This window comes from Lonchura striata, chromosome 1, assembly GCF_050655825.1.
Source record: "Lonchura striata isolate lonStrDom1 chromosome 1, ASM5065582v1, whole genome shotgun sequence".
Taxonomy (NCBI): domain Eukaryota; kingdom Metazoa; phylum Chordata; class Aves; order Passeriformes; family Estrildidae; genus Lonchura; species Lonchura striata.
Window position 1 is genome coordinate 74,369,273 of NC_140703.1, and position 17,315 is coordinate 74,386,587.

A 17,315-nucleotide genomic window follows, 5' to 3' on the forward strand; every position below is an offset into this window, starting at 1 on the left:
CAGTATGTATCTTTAACTTCCTACATCAGTTAGATTAATTAAAGCTGAGGCAATTTTCTTTCAAGTAATATAGTAAATGGCATAGGGTTGGGTTTTGTTCCGAACATGCAAAAATCAGAACATCCTGTTCTAGAGAAGTTTCTTTTAATGCATATGTAGATGTGATTTTCTATAACTATAATAAACACCTGCATCTGAAAAATATTATGTAACACCAGACCAGCAACTAAACATCACATTGCTCACTCACTCTGCCCATGGGTAAAACTGAGAAGATTCATGGGTTGAGATAAATGCAGTTTAACAGGTAAAGCAAAACTGTGCACTCAAGCAAAGCAAAGGAAGGATTTTTTCACCACTTCCTATCAGTGGGCAGGTGTTCAGCCATCTTCAGGAAAGCAGGGCTCTATTACACATAACAATGTCTAGGGGACACAAATGCTATCACTCCAAATGTCCTTCCTATTCCCCCAGCTTCATATATAAGCCAAAAAACCCAACATCAAACAAACAAAACTGCCATGACCGATAACAAACCACAATGATAGACAATATTAATCTAATTTTTAAACAAATTTAAAAGCCAATTATAGGCAAATAACTATTCTAGAGAATATAACAGATTAAGTTAAAGGTCTTGCAGGTTCATAGCATAAAATCAATTGTATGTGAAAACAAAAATTAAACAAAACTGCAGTTGAGTGACACCTAAAAACCCTACAGCTATCTCTAAGTCTGGAATTTAATGTTTAGAACCCTTGTGGAAAACATTAAGCAGAAAAAGAAACAAGTATATTTGTAGGCCATGCATAAACCAGATAGGTCATTACACCCAATTTCACAGAAATGGCAAAAACCACAAAAAATTCCTTTACATAAACATATGAAAACAGATTAAGCTGTTTCTTCTATCTGTCTGCTGGTGACTAAGATAGATTTCAGTATTAAATTTCATGTCTAGTGTCAGGAAAATGATGGACATTATCTAGTACCTAATGATGCCACATCTTGCATCTTCTGACATATAATGATGACACCTGCAGTAGAAAATCTGAATGCTTCCCCACCACACCTCATATCCCTTTCAGGGGTTTTTGTTCCTTTTGCTCTTATTGGAAAACAGATATGAAACAATATTGTTCTGACACTAGGAACATGCACCTGTTTCACAGTCTAAATTTATCTGTACCTGAGAGTAGAAAAGTGTTTTAGTGTAATTTTTTACTTTTCCTCTAAAGTGTTTTTCCTTGGATTTCTCCAACACATTTATGAACAGCAGTCATCTTTTCAGCATTTAAATGGTAAACTCAATTGCTCAAGCTCTCTGATTCATCAATACAACAGGTTTTCCATATTTCTGATCATACAATTTGCCTTTCTTGGCATCAGGTCCACAATTACCTTTAAGCATCTATGATTACACTGTGTCATGTTTCAAGTGACTCTGCACACCATTAAGAGTATTTTTCTGTCTCTGAAATACCTAACTTGTTTGATTTGTTGTTTGTTCAGTTTGTTTTGCTTTCTCCATGGCTGTGTCATAGGGGCACTTGAAAGTTGTCCTTCAGCTAGGGCATCTATCCATGTCCATTTGTACCACAGGATCCTTTAATTGTAGCTGTTGACCTTGAATTTTGTATTGCTAAATTTCTTCCTACCTTAGTTTTCTCAGCCTTCAAAGTTACACTTTTCTGTGTTTTATCCCAACTGTCCTTTTTATTGACAAACTCTTTCCATGACTTTGTGTCATTAGCATTTTTTATCAGGATATTTTGCTTTCTGAGCTAAGGCCAAGTGGAAATGTTAAGCAAGATTTTCCCTAGACTTATTGTTTAAGAGCATAATTGAATTTCACACAGTAGAATCCAGCTCCTTAATTTGGCCCTTAATGTTCGTCTATGTAATAAGAATCTTTGAAAAAGGGATGACTGTGTTTATACACAGTAAATATGCCCACAAGATGCACACAAAAATCTATAAGCATTTTATAGGTAATATATAAACAAAAATTTGAAATTACTCCTAAATTACAGCTAATTGAAAAAAAGATGGTCATTTGGAAATAAGAAAAAAATATTAATCTTCATAAAAATTCTCAATAATAAAAAGAATTAAGTTACAGGATAGATTTTATTTGGGGAAAAAACCCAAGCAAGCAAAAAAAACCAAAAACCCAGCTGCAACACCACAAAGTGGTTACAGTGTGCAATAAACCATCTGTAAAAAAAATGATAGCTCTGCAATAGAACAATACTTACTGAAAACTTTCAGCGTTCCTAAAAGCATTAAGAATTAAAATAATAAAAATATATATAGAATGTCCATTATAAACTTGCCTTCCATAGAAATCCACAGGTAAACACTGTGTATCTAAGGAAAGAATCTTGGTCATCTGGTACCATATTTACAGTGATTTTCAGTTCTGTAAATGGTCAGATATATCTGCACTGGATTATAGAATATCCAAATTTAGAAACTGAAAGCAGATGTAAAATGTGGTATTTAGAGTAGTATTTCAACCTCCTCTAGTGCTTTAAAAAGTATGGTTTGGATATTAATTGAGTTTATCAAAATAGTTCTCATGGATTTATTTCTGGTTGCTCCACTTGTTTAAATGTAACTAAAATCAAGGAAGATCATGACAGTTTTTTCCCTTGTTTCAATATGTTTTAAAACTTTTTACATTTGCTCTCTATTAAGAATCTTTCATGAAATTGGTGGCCTTTCAAAATCACCATTGGCTTCAACAGAGTAACTCTTACATGTAAAACTTTATAAATAATTGCTTCTTAGTTGCTTTCTGGAAATAAGAATGCTTCTTCTGACATTTTAAAGCAGATAGCATTTTTAAACATCCACATTCAAACTTTAAATTTTTTGGAACTTAAAAAGGGTATCTGTATGAATAAGAATACTTGTTAGCAGATATATGATATTGCTATTAAACACATTGTCATATGCACACATCCATTTAGTGTTAAATTCTATTCCATTTCAAATAGAATTATTCATATACTTAATCTATCCCTAGGCAGATCAGAGCTCTAATCTAGTTATGTATAAATGAATTTTTCCACTAATATTTTTGGGTATATATATGTGCATGCGTGTGTGTGTGTGCATGCTAGTTTTAAAGCAAACCAGTGAGAGATTCCATGTCAGAACTACAATTTAGTTTTTAAGAAAAGTTTTAAGAAAAATTTTTAAAAAGGCAGAAAATACTGGTTTAACCTGCCAGAGCCAGGATACAACCCTGTTGGTCAGGGTGGTGGTAGCAATCTGATTTAATGGTGGCTGCAGTCCTGTTGCAGTGGTTAATGTGGTTCTGTTGAAGCACTGATTCTGTAGAAGGGTCTTGTCCTCTAGGAATCTGACATAGTCACCTAAGACAATATGTATTTATTTTTTTAAGATTAAAATTCAGTACTAATCAAAATTTCATTAAAATATGATATTTTCTGCAACTTGGCAGTTTGATTGATGTCAGGATGTTAAAAATAGACAATCCTGACTCTGTGACCTGCACCAAAATTCCCTCTGCTGAGGTCTTGATTTTTAAATATGCTGCAAAACATTTCTCTGAAGTTACCTTGAGAGGATTAGATTATTTCACAGTATTTTTATTTGCAGATTTTGATTCAAAGATGTAAACAAAATTAAAATTGCACATTTAATTTTATTACAGTAAGCAGATACTAACTGTTAAGAGATATTTGTCTAATAGTATTTTTTTTCAAAAGAAAATATTCCATCATTCTTTAGGCCTCCTTCCTTTTGTTTTAACATTGCTTATATATCATCTCCATTTCCATATATATTTTAATAACTGCTCCTCCACAATATGTGTGCATTTTCTTATAAACTCTGATGTACAGATGTTACAACTGATGTGTCTGATGAGCACACCATCCTATATTGTCTGTAGAATGTAGTAAATAAGATTATATGATCTTATCCAGAGCTGAAGAGGGAAATGTGCAGAATACCTTCCTATGATTTGTTTTTTGAACAAACACATATTTGTCTATCAAATGCTGGGTTTACCTAGATGAAAAAAGTCTCATTAGGCCTAAGTCAGACTTTGAGAACTCCCCTTATCATCTACATTTGAAAATCATAAAATCTATCTTTTGAAAGATGGCATTGGCATAATTTGGAAAACAATGTCTTAGTCTGATTATTTTCATTCTTCTTTGATATTTTCGTGCTGATTCCAAAATATCAGATATTGATATGTCAGAAAGATTTTATGTCTATAGGTAAATTTATGTTTATACTATATCTATAGATAGATTTATGTTTGTAAGGCTGTGTGTACATGATATGCTGCAAAAACAACCGTATTATCATGTATAATTTTTTATGTACCTATAAAATATAAAGAAATTCCTATTATCTCAGCAATCTACAGTTTTGTGTAACCCACAATCACTAGTACATTGCAGTTGTTCAGTTCTCTTTAGATTGTTTGCTTTATCTGAGGCTTCTGGTATTAGTGGGATTTTTCCATGGCTGCTGAATTTAATATTAAAGCAAGTAGCACTTTGAAACAATGTCAGTATGGCCTGTGAAGGTTAATCAGGGACATTTAATTTCCATATACTATCCATAATCTGGATACTCAAAAGTAGGCATTTCTCCTTAATGTAAAGGAAAAAGGGAACTTTATTTTTTTAAATTAAATTTCAGCAGAGTGCAAACCCTGTACATCACAGTACATCACAAACACCTCCCTTTTTGTAAGATGTGCCTGTTGTGCCTGAGTGTGACTCCACACTATACCTTTCCATCAAGGAGTTGTAGACAGCAATGAGATTCCCCTCCCCCTTGTTTTCTCTACCTCAGACTGAATAAATCAGAATATCTCAGCTTTTCTTGTGCCACCTAGGACACAGGTACATTGTTCTTTTTCCAGCCTGTATCAATCCTCCTGAACAGCAGCTTGGTCCATCAGCCTGTGAATCGCTTTCATCAATTTTGTATTGTTTGCAAACTTGTTGATAATTCATCATTTTCTGTTATCCAGTTGATAATTCATAATTTTCTGTTATCCAGATGAGCAATAAAGAGAATGGACATTAAAAGCATCCTTTCAAGCTTTGAGGAATGTGACTAAGAACTTGTGGTTATCTTGACTCCATACTGCTCTTCACAAACCTTTAATCCTGGCAATTCAGCCAGTTTTCTAATTCCCATCTTTCATGCACAAATTCTATTTTGTAGACCTCCTGAGCAGGTTATCTCCTGTACAGCCTGTCCTGTACTTCCTTTCTATGTCTGTGTTAGCTCATTTCCTCTGCTCCTCAATTCCAGTTCTCCTACACTTGTCTGTAATGTCACATTTTAGAATTGACCAATCTTGGTTTATGAGCACTTTACCCCTGAAGATGGAGCAGAAACTGCATAACTAAATTTTAATCCCTTCAGTGTCATCACTTGGCTTGTATACTTCTTCAGGTATTTATATTTCATACATAAAATGCCTGTTGCCTTTTCTTATCCTTTATTTTTTAATCTTTCTTCACCCAGTTCTCTCTACATGATCTCGGAGATCCCTTACAAAAAATAATGGACACAATATGGTTACACTTTCTCCCTTTCTATCAATTTTTTCTTCTCTGCAAGTGAATCTTCATTCTCCATGTATTTTCTTTTTTCTTCCCATTGACTCATCCCATCACACTAAGGTAGAAATCTATATTTGACTACACAAATTATTCACACGAAACTTCATCTTTACTGAAAATGAAGGGATTAAAAATATTATTCCCTTAGAAATAACTGTATTAGAGGGGTTTAAAGGGAAATATTTTAATCTAGAACTGAATTTCACACTTTTTATTTACTTTCTATAATTTCTATATAAAAGTCAGCATGCATAGAGATGGACTTAATCCAATAGGGAAGAAATAATTATCTCCAGAGAATTAATAATTCTCATTTTCTTTCATATTATTATATGAAAGCAATTAAGTAACATGCTTGTCTCCCACTCCCCACCCTTCAGTCAGGAGAATTGAAGAAAAAAACTAATATTAAGGGTTGAGATAAGAACAATACAATCATTGGAAAAAATAGTAATACTAATTAAACTCATGATAGTTGCAACAACAGCAATAACAGTAATCTAAAGGGGAGAAATAAAAAGAAATAACATGCAAGAGAAACAAGTGCTGAAAAACACAATTGCTCACCATCCACTTACCTTGCTTGCCATGCCCTGCTTGTCCCCAAGTGGTGAGGGTGTCATTTGGCCAACTCCCCAGTTTATATATGGGACATGAAATTCTACGGTATGGAATATCCTTTTGACCTGTTTGGGTCGTGTCCTGGCCATGCTCCCTCCTCTCTTCTTGTGCATCTGCTCACTGACAGAGTAATGAAAAATGAAATGTTGTTGACATAGGGTAAAGACTCAGCAAAAACTAAAGTCACACTGAACCCAAAATACAGCACTGTAACAGCCACTAGCAACAGCCAAATCCAGGACACATGGTTACCAAGAGATGAAATGATTTGCCTTGTGTTTCCAGTTTATTTAAAAAAAAATATACCCCAAATAACAAAACAGCCTACCAAGGCAAAAAACAAACCAAAAACCAAACCTAGGAAAAACCAAACCAAACACAAACTAACAATAAAAATTCTTAAAATACATAGACATTTTAATTTTTAAAAATATAATTACCTAGTAATTATTTAGAAATTCAAAAAATTTTATATTGGAGCTGTGCTATCCTTGTTACCAGGTCTATCAAGGTCTAGGGGAATTTTACATTGCTAACATCAAGCTCTGAAAATGGATTCAAATAACTGAAAAACCAGAAAGAAGAGCAACCTAAACCCATTGATTTCTTTATTCATAACTCATAATGTAAATAAAAATATTAGTATATATCATGCAATACAACATTGTATAAAAACTGCAAATATCAAATTGCTTCATAAGATGTTTGGTTGGTTGGTTGGTTGGTTGGTGCTGTGTATTACTATGACTTGACAATATTTTTCATTTCTGTTGTGTAAGTATAGAATATGTTGTGAATGCATAGTAGCTTCTGGAGAAAGAAAAGATCTGTGGCTATTCTGTGCTGTCAGCTGAAATTAATTAAATGGTCTTTGTTGAAAAAGAAGTAAATTATATATATGATGTATAAAGGATATGAAGTAGCCCTCTCCCCAACCTGGCTTCAGCAGGCCTGAGCTGGATTATTAAGTCTAAATTTGCACTTCAGGACAGATATAGATGAATAGAAAGGGATTAGAAAAGATTTCATGAAATTTGAATGAAAAGAGATTGAGTGAATCCCTGTTATTCAGTCTGGCATAAACATTAAAGCAACTTTCAGGACTGTAAAGAGTGCTGCAAAAAGGAAAGGAGCATTTTATTTTCCATATCTCTGCTGGACAGTGCAAAATAAAAGGAATAAATTTAAATTAAAGCAAAGCATATTCATGCTAGAAAGGATTAATAACTTTAAAACAGCTGGATCAAATGAAGATGTTTGATCAGAGGCCTAGGGTCTTAAAGAACATGTAGAGGAAAAAGTGCTAGGAGTATTAAAATTGTGCTTTATTGATCTCACCATTAGGGCCCTAAAGGATTAGATATTTTCCTAAAGTCCTTTCTAATGTTATTCCTTTAAAGCTTGTTTCAAGAAACAGCATATTCAGACTCTCAAAATAAACTATTTAATATAACTGTTATTTGTTTTGGGATATTGTAACTTTTGTTTTATTAAAAGCTTAGCATTTTTTCTCTGTTCATTTATCATGAACAAATGAGTCATAATGACACTTTGAGCAACCGGCTTTGAAACCAGACATTAAAGAACTTGTGGAATTTTCTGCTGAAATTTTGATACTACAGCAGAAGACCTCAAAGTGCTTCAGCTTTTTAATGGTTCTAACATGAGATTTATAAGCGAGTCATTCGCTCTTAGAATCGTTAATTATCCTGAGCTGGAAGGGACCTACAGGAATATCCAGTGCCATAGCCTGACCCTCTAAGAGCAGTCTAAATCTTAAACCAAATATATGCAAGAGCATTGTTGAAATGCTTCTTGAACACCAACAGGTTTGGAACTATGATCACTTCCCTAGGGAGCCTTTTGCATTGTTTGTCCACACTCTCAACAAAGAATTTTTTCCTAAAATCCAGTCTGGACTTTCTCTGGCAGAACTTTGAGTCCCTTTTACCACACTAGAAAGATGAGATTGCCTTCCTCTCTGGGCTTGTTCTTGTGAGAGGTATCACATAAACATTAATTACCATAAGTAATATGGTATCAGAATTCAAAAGAAATTGAACTTAATGATTAGTGCTCTAAAATGGAATAATAGTGACTGAAAAAATTACACAAATTGAGCTGATAAAAAACTATCTCCATTATTGTTTTTGTAAGGAGACAGCTTCCGAGTTCCTTGGAAACATAAAGCCCCTAAAACCAGACAACAGACAAACAAAACAACCTCTGTTTATTTCTGAGTTTCAGAATGTTTCTTTAAGAACTTAAATATTATTGAAAACTTTAAAGAAATGACAAAGTTTAACCTCATCTAATTTATGCAAAACAGAATCCAATTTAATGCAAGAAAAAAGTTTGTGCTTTGTCTTTATTGCTCTAGATCTATCAGTATCCATTGGTATTTTAAGAGTCTAACCTAATACAATAAAAATATTCCCAGTTTGAACTATACTGTTTCTCGTTCCCTTACATAAATAAAAAATAAAGGACATGTAAATTCAAAGTCATGCCCTTTTTAATGGAAAATATATCCCATTGGCCAGAACAGGTCCCAGACTTTCAGGGTTTTTTGCTGTTCCCACTGATATTTTGAAGTTGTAATACCTTAGGGAACTGGAAACAACCAATTATAGCCACTATTCTGACACACACATGTCATAATTTCCTTAGTATCTTCTGAAATGCTTTGTTGATGTTACAGGATGATCAGAGCTCCTTTCCAGCTGTATCATTAAATACTATGTGAAATTGGAAATAATGCGGGCAAAGTGCCATAAAGGCTGTTCAAGTAAATTGGTCACCTTAGTTTCAAAGGACAGAAAGTCAATATCACTGCCCTTTTCTTCTGAAGTTTTTGTTTGTTTAGTCATTCATGATGAGCAGGAGCTACATTTCCAAAGAAGTATTAACCAAAATATATTATGTGTTTCATTATTTTATTACTATTTTAAACATTGGACAGGCTTTTAGGTATTGAAAAACAAATAATCTGTTACTGCAGTTGAAAAACACACACCAGGAAAAATAAAATTCATTTAAGTTGAAACATTTATTACCAAAGTACCTCATGGTATTAACTTTTAGAAGAGGTGTCTCTGAGTGGAAGCAGTACTTATGCCTGGCTAAAGATGTGCCCAGCAAGTGCAACTGCAAATTTGCCTTTCATTTTTTGCTTCTTCTGAAAGATACAGCTATTTCTGCAGGTGGTTTATCTTGTAACTTGAATGAGTGTGGCACTGTCTTTTATTCTGACTGAGAAACAATATGGAACATTGTACTTGAAAACAAAAGCATGGTTCATCACATGTAACTTAGACTGCTTATTTCCTGACACTGAACTCTGTATATTTAACTTTTGCTTAATACAATCTGTATATAGAATTACAGTACAGTTAAATGTCCTATAAATATCTTATGACTTTGTTAGTTGAGAACATGTATTAAAAAACTGATCTAAATGACCACTTACCTGAGTTAATAACTATGAAGCCTATAATTTGAAAATTTCACTCTTCCCTTATCTGTTTTTTAATTGGCTCACATTGAACTTCAGAAATTGCATTTGACCTCTTTTTTCACCCTGTGCACTCAAGCTGTTTGAAATGTAGCATTCAACCAATACATTCTATTAAATCTAAGCTCTGAAAGAATCTTCAAAAAATACAAATGCATGAGTATGTGTATAAATAGCAGAAATATTAAATCATAGGTGAATTAAGAGAAGAATTCCATAGATAACTGACAAAAAATTAATTATGTATATTTAACTTAGAATAGAATTTATGAGACATTTTGCCAGTGGGTATTCCATTAGAAAATGTCACTTTGATCATACTCAACCTTCTCGAATAAATTTTTTCCCCATTTCCCAGAATATTTCAGATGGTAGATTTTTCAGTCCAAACATAATATTTTTACTAAAAGTCAGACATAACTTTTTCCATAGAAGTTTTGTCCCTTAGAGAAATAGTATGAATGGAATACAAGTTGTTGTTGGGTATTTTTCCATTTAAATTTATATTCCAAAAGATATACCATCAATCTCATACCTATACAGACCTAGAGAAAGTGGCATCCATGAGATTCTACAGATGTCTATCTTAGAGCATTCAGCAGAACTCAGGGACCTCTTGGTCCTATAAGTTACACGAGATGCTGTATTGTGTTTTCCATATCCTCCACCAAAACTATACCTCCTGCAGTTTAAAGCAACTTTCTCCTTTTGAACCAGTTTTTTTTCCTATTATTTAGTATTACTGGGGAAATGAAAAGTTTGAAAATCTTTAATAGCTTTCAGAAAAGAACAAAAAAAGGATGTGTAAATGCTAACCACCTCATATTTTATAGGACTCTAATCTCATTATACCACCCATGCTATTGATTCTTAGCACTACTCTGAACTATGCACTCTGATGTATTTTATCTCATCAGTTTGACCTGATGCAGCACAGATGTGCACAAAGTATACAAGGTATATGTTTTCTTAAATATTTCTGTACAGTTATAATAAATTGCGTGTAGATTCATGCTTTATTTTAATGGAATATATAATCTACTGCTCAGAACAATGACTAAATTTTGAGGTGTTTTTGTTTCAAATTATGCTTTAACTTGTTTTCAACAGTCAAAAATGCATTCTTCAGAATATATGACTATCTACATTTTATTTTCTTGCTTATTTTTTAAATAAATCTCCTGATGAGGAAATTAAAAAAAAACATTTTTATCTATTTGTATTGTAAGCAAAGGAAGAGATTTAAAGCTACAAGTAAATGCACAAAATAGAAGTAAATTCAATATATTGTAACCCTTCATATTTTCTTACAAAATTGTTGAAGTAATTGTTACAAAATTTGTTGAAGAAAATCCTTACTCCCTCAGCATTCTAAACATAGTTTTCTCCTGAGGACCTGGACTTGTCACCCATGAATTATTCAGGTTGTAAAACAAAATTTAGAGACCTATAGGAACTGCATCCAAGAAAGAGACATACTGAAGTTTTAAAATTTGTATGTGGCAGCAGCTGGGAATAGTTCTGTTAGTTTTAATGTTGTCAGGATTGCTGGTTCTAGCAATGCTAATTTTTGTTATAAAACAACTAGAACAAAAATTATGGTCTTTTTGTATTTGTCTGCAATAGAAGGTCCACATGTCTCACCTTCTTAGAAAAGATTTGTGTGAACTAGAAGAAACATCATGTTTAATTAATTAATTAATTAAATAAAATCTAAAAATATATAGTTATGTGTTCATAGGACAATCTGAAATTAAACAATTAAACTTTATTTTTAATATAATTGAATATAGAGGTTATAAGAAGTATAAGTAGAGAAATATTTGTTGATTCAAATATTTGCACATGTAAAGATATAGATCTATCATATTAGTAAAAAAAATAATGATTATTTCCAAGTTAACTCACCCACCAAAAGATTTTAGAGGAAAAACATGATTAAATGGTATCTTAACAGCATAATTTACGTATTATCATGATTTCATCAGTGTATCAGATATTAAAATAGCGTCATTCATCTAATCATCAAAGAGATATTGTCCCTCTGTCTATGTTTATGCTCTGAGTGTTTGTGAGTTGCTAAGTATAGTGTTTGTCCCAGCCTGAACCACAGCTCCAGCTCAGGGTAAGACAAGGTGCAAATCAGCTTCTTATAATTTTACATTACCCAGCTTCTCTGAAAGGAAAACCTAGAATTAACAGATCATGGCAATTTAAATGTAATTTCAATATGATTCTTAAGGTCAACTGAGATTCTGGTTGCATGAATAAATTATAACTATGAATATATAATTCAAAATGCAATACAACTAAATGCAATTTAGCAGTAGTATAAGAATGAAGGGGTGTGTCTGCATAACATTTGCAGAAAGTTGCAAGTGGTTTCTGCCTATGATGAAGCTGACTAAGTTTTTAGCAATAGCACAGCACTAAGTCCAAACTAATAAATCCTTAGGATTGATGGTTCAAGTGAGTACCACGCTAATGTAGTAGTACCAGCTTCCCTTCATCTCAGAGCAGGGACAGCTTCTGCTTTCAAAAGGCAATACAGATCTGCATTGAAAGCATATTATACATGAAGGCATTGGAATAGCCTCTAACTACAGAATGAAAATGAGGCATGAAGGGAAAAGGAGGCATGAATGTATTTTGAGTGTATATATGTGTCATGTGAAATTGTGCACACACACACAGTTTTTAAAATTAATCTGTTAGAAATAAGTAGAAGGAAACTGTTTAGGTGCATATGGCTGGTCAGAATACAATGGCATGGAACACTCCTCAGTTTCTATATTTTTGAAAGAAAATGCAATATTTCCCCCTATGCTTCTCCAATAATGTCATTTTGTGATTGATTTTCTTTCATTTTATTTTCCTTCTAAAACTAACAAAGTCAACTTTGCATTAAGAAAAATCAAGTTGTGTCCTACAGATAATGGCACTTAGAAAAGGTTAGGCTTTACTGCAAATGACACCGTAACTGCTGTGAAGAAAGCTTTGTTCCACACATTAATGTGCTTGTAGAGTTAAACCAATCATGTTTCAGTACACTGAAACCCTATTCACTAGTACTAGTACCTTACCCATTTATTGCACAAAATATTGGAGTGTGAAATGAAAACCGATTCAGAAACAGAAGGAAAATGTAAAATCTAGGTCCTTAAAGGGTTAATTTATCACAATGCATATGCAAGTTAAAAGATAAGCAGGGAAGACTGAGAAAGGCAGTTATTCACCATTATAAAACACACTCAGACACCAGCTCTGCAGATATTGGCAAAGCAAGTTTTTTTTGGAAATAATTAACAGTAAAAGTCACACTGTGTTGCACCATTGCAATTGGAAAACTATTGGCCTTAAAAGCTCTAGGGATTATTTGAAATGAGCAATATTGCATTTAGTTACTGTTAGAGAGCACTCAGATCTGAGTTCCTTTATTGAGCTTTTTTATGGTATATTATTTGTCCTTTCATATCACCTCAGGGTAAAAAACATTCTGTAACAAAGTAGAGAGTCTTAAAATAGATGCTTGCTTGCCAGCAAAAGCCTATCTCCATTCTCTGGTGGCTGAAAGAAGTCCCTTATTCATAAATTGTTCATAATTCATAAACCATTGTGGTTTCTCCTCTATTTATCTATGCCTACTTAGATCAGAATGAATAGAAAAATATTGGTATTTTTAAGCTATCAAAGAAGAATGAAATGAAGAAGTAATGTTAAATTGCATACATTTTCCTCAGGCTCTTTCTTTTGACCCTTTGTTGGCCACACCAATCCTTAGACCTGTGAAAACAGTCTGCTTTATTTCCCTAGAGATTGGATGCATCAATGAAAATTTCTTTCTTCACTGGTGCTGCAACTCCATTGTCAGTATTTGAAAACCAGCCCAGGACTAACAGGAGATCTGTCTCTAAGCTTTTCAACTTCAGGAAATTATGGTAAACCAGTTGAGTCAAACATTTACAGCCTGAAAAGACTAAACCTGTGCTGCAAAGGGGAACTGTAACAACCAGCCAGCAAAAAATGCCAAAACTAAGTCAAGCAATTCAGAAATAGATGGAAGCCTATCCTTGGAGCGAACAAAGTGCTCTTCTATCTGCTTGAATAATCAGATTGGATGCCTGGAATGCAGAAGACACTTATTAAGACAATAATTTACTGGATCCCTATATTTGGGTTATTACAGTATTTCTTTAAAGAAATTACTGAAATACTGAAACACAGAATTTATGCAGTTGAAGCTATGTGTCGTGGTTTGACACGGAAAGATAATTTTTTCCGGAAGGAAGGGGTCAATTTAGATATTGACTAATTGAAAGTAGACACGCCTCTGAGAACACAGAGGGGTTGCAAGCAGAATTCCCAGGGGAACTCGCTCTCTTTAGTTCCGGTCAGCGTGCAGTGCAGACCTTCCCCCACCCAGCCACGAGCTGGGTGGGGGAGGGGAAGCCCCCATGGCCTGAGAAAGGTAAGCTGAAAGCCCCAAGGGTGGTGAAAGGACTGGAATCGGCTGGCCCCTGCAGATGGAAGGGTGGAAGAAATCTGGGATGTCTCCATTTCCCCCCCCAGAGTTCCTCTCCCGAGAGGGAAAGAGAAAGCCGCAAGGAAGGAGGAGCGGGGGGAGCTCCAAGGTGCCCAGTTGTGTGGGAGTTGCTGGATGTCCGGGCATCGAGCCATCCTGGGAGTTTGGACTTTTAACCCTTCCTTGAGAAATGAAAGCTTTGTGAATTTTCCTTTCCCCTCCTCGGTTTGAAAGAGAGGAAGAGGGACACCTTGGACCCTGGGATGTTGGAAGGAGGAATTCTGGATGGGAGGGGGACAAGGAGTGGCTTTTGGCTGGACTTTTCTGTGTTAGCCACAACCTGAACCAATCTTCTCCTTCAAGAAGGACTGTGTTTTGGGAGGATGCCAGTGAGTCAAGAGACCTGCTTCAGCTGAGAAAAAGACAAAAGTGGAGTGAACAGAGAAAAGGTTAGGGGGTTCGTGGTGGCGCCCCCTTGCCCTGGAAAGGAAAAGAGAAGAGAAGAAGATCTCTGTTCTTGAGCCCTCGGCCCCAGGGGAAAATGGGGGGGGACTGTGGTCCCAAACAATGAAAAACTGAACTGTTGTTTTCTCCCCTCTTGGCAGGGCATCCTTGAAAGGAAAAATCCTAAAGGCAGTCTGACCATCCATGCATTGGTGGTGAGAGCACTGTGCATGGAAAGGAGCAGGGTCACCATGGCAAACTTTTTCTCCGGGTGGTGCCATGTGTGACATGGAAACACAGGATGTGGAGCTGTGTTTTCTTGGGGGGTCTGTGGCACAGGAGAGACTCTGTTCCCTCGATGGACTGAGTATCGATTGTTTGGAGGGTGGAAACCTGATTGGGGTCCAGATTGTGTCTCACTGTGGTTTGTTGGAGTTGGGTGGTGGGGGGGGAGGAATGTTTTGCAAGGTTTTCATTTGGATCTTTGTGTGGCTTTTTTTCCCTTCTTTAGTTTTCTCTTTTCTTTTGTAGTGGTAGTTTAATAAAGGTTTTTTCCTGTTATTAAGCTTGGGCCTGCTTTGCTCTATTCTAGATTCCACTTCACAGCATTCAAGGTAGGGATCACATTTTCATGGGGGCACTGGCATTGTGCCAGTGTCAAACCATGACACTATGTCCCTGCTATATTTTAATATTCATTATGTCTTGGAAATAATAATAGAAATTCCATGGTTTAATGGGTATTTCATGTCCAGATTCCAAAGAAGAATAACAACAAAGGTGACTTAATCAAGAATATTTAAAACATCAAAAGATGCATGTCTGTTCCTATAAAGACACACCTGACTGTGACCATAAACAGCACAGTACCTCTTGTGTGTTCCTGCCTAAAAACATTTTTTCTCTCAAAAAATAGGACAGCCTCCTCTCTATTTCTTTTAAGAATACTTTCTGTCATGTAACATCCTGGGACTCATGTTTCAACACTGTGTTAGCAAGCACCACCTGGCACTGGCTAAACTATTTCAGGAAGCATTCTAGCAGTCATGTCGCAGCTCTTCATATTTTTTCCTGGCTCCATGTACATTCCTAGTACAGACACTCTACTGAATATTTGTGAAGAAGTGGAACATATGGATTCATGACTTTATTCTATATGGAAGAAAAATAATGACTTGATTTTGTTTTCCCAGGGTTTAGTAAGTGCTTCAAGTACTGATGAACTGCGAAGTACTGTAAAGTTCTTTTACTTTTTTCTTGGGAAAAGACTGCAACGTAAGGGAAAAAAGATAATTAAGCTAAAAAAAAAAAAAAGAAAACAAAGTATCTACAGATTTTATGTCAAGATTGATAAAGAAAAAGAATACCAAACTTGCCAATTTTACTGCCCAAGCAATCATAGTATTGATATAGTGAACAAGAGATTCTGTTTTTAATAAATGGAACACTTAAAGAACTCTGATCCTATGAAGTTGAACAGCAATTTTGGGAAGATACATTTTTAATGTAGGCCTAAAATTTCTGCCTCATCTCTCATCTCTAACCTATGATGCACTACAAAACTCTTTTGGATATCTGTGTCTTAATTATTTTGAAAAAAAACCATGTATGAATATATACACAGAATCATAGAATTATGGTTTGGGTTGGAAGGGACCTTTAAAAACATCCAGTTCCTATTCCCTTGCCATAGTTAGGAACACTTTTTTCTAGACCAGGCTGACCAAAGTCCCATCAGACTTGGTCTGGACACTGATAATGCTGGGCTTTCCACAGCATCTCAGGGTAACCTGTTCCATTGCCCCACCATCCTCACATCAAATACAGTTTATGATTTTGCATCTTTGTAATGCTGAAATTCTTTACTGTGCTGGACTTACACCCATGGTGATGTTGGTCTGGTCCTTTCCATTAGCCTGAAAAAAAATCCTAAAAGCTTCAATTTTTTGCAAGTTAAAATAAAGTTGGAAAAATCAGTACCTGAAATTTGTACTCTGTTGTGCATTTTATTTTGTCCTTTAATTTTACAGCCTTCAAAGGGTTTTCCACTAGATTTTCATAAGCAGAATTTAATTAATGTATGGTGCACAGACATGGCAACCTAGCAATGTCAATTTTCTTTACTTAAAGTACAGAAAAAAATAATATGTCTGTACATCTGACCATTAGTATTTACAAGGAGAAAAATAGAGAGAAAAAAAAAAAAGTGGGTCAGCTGAACACAGGCAGGTAATATTATTGTTAATCGTTAATTTTTTCATGCAAATAATGCTTTGCTGAGACGTTATTCCACCAGAGGTCGCACAAAGACCGCTTAAATATCACCTGTTAGACTGGAATAAAGTTCACATTAGGAGTGAAAACACAATCAAACCTCTAAACAGCACCTTGATCCATTATAAGCAAACTATTTAAACTCCTGCAGATGAGTCACTGCTGCTTGTTTATTGTGAATGCAAGTAATACTCAAATACTTTTTAAAAAATGTATTTATAAAGCATTGAAGCACATTGGAAAAACATGTCTTGCACTTATTACATTGTCATAAATCATATGGCAAAAAATTATTTCATGTCTCATATTAGGA

The 17,315-nt window shown here is 34.7% G+C and overlaps 1 long non-coding RNA gene across 1 annotated transcript; it reads left to right on the forward strand.

The window, feature by feature from the left end:
- The first annotated feature begins 4,734 nt into the window (after window positions 1-4,734).
- LOC146768721 (uncharacterized) lies at window positions 4,735-16,714 on the forward strand. The gene is made up of 2 exons (XR_014955918.1): window positions 4,735-14,230; window positions 14,332-16,714. It is a non-coding gene; the product is annotated as an uncharacterized LOC146768721 (long non-coding RNA).
- The last annotated feature ends 601 nt before the right edge of the window (window positions 16,715-17,315 follow it).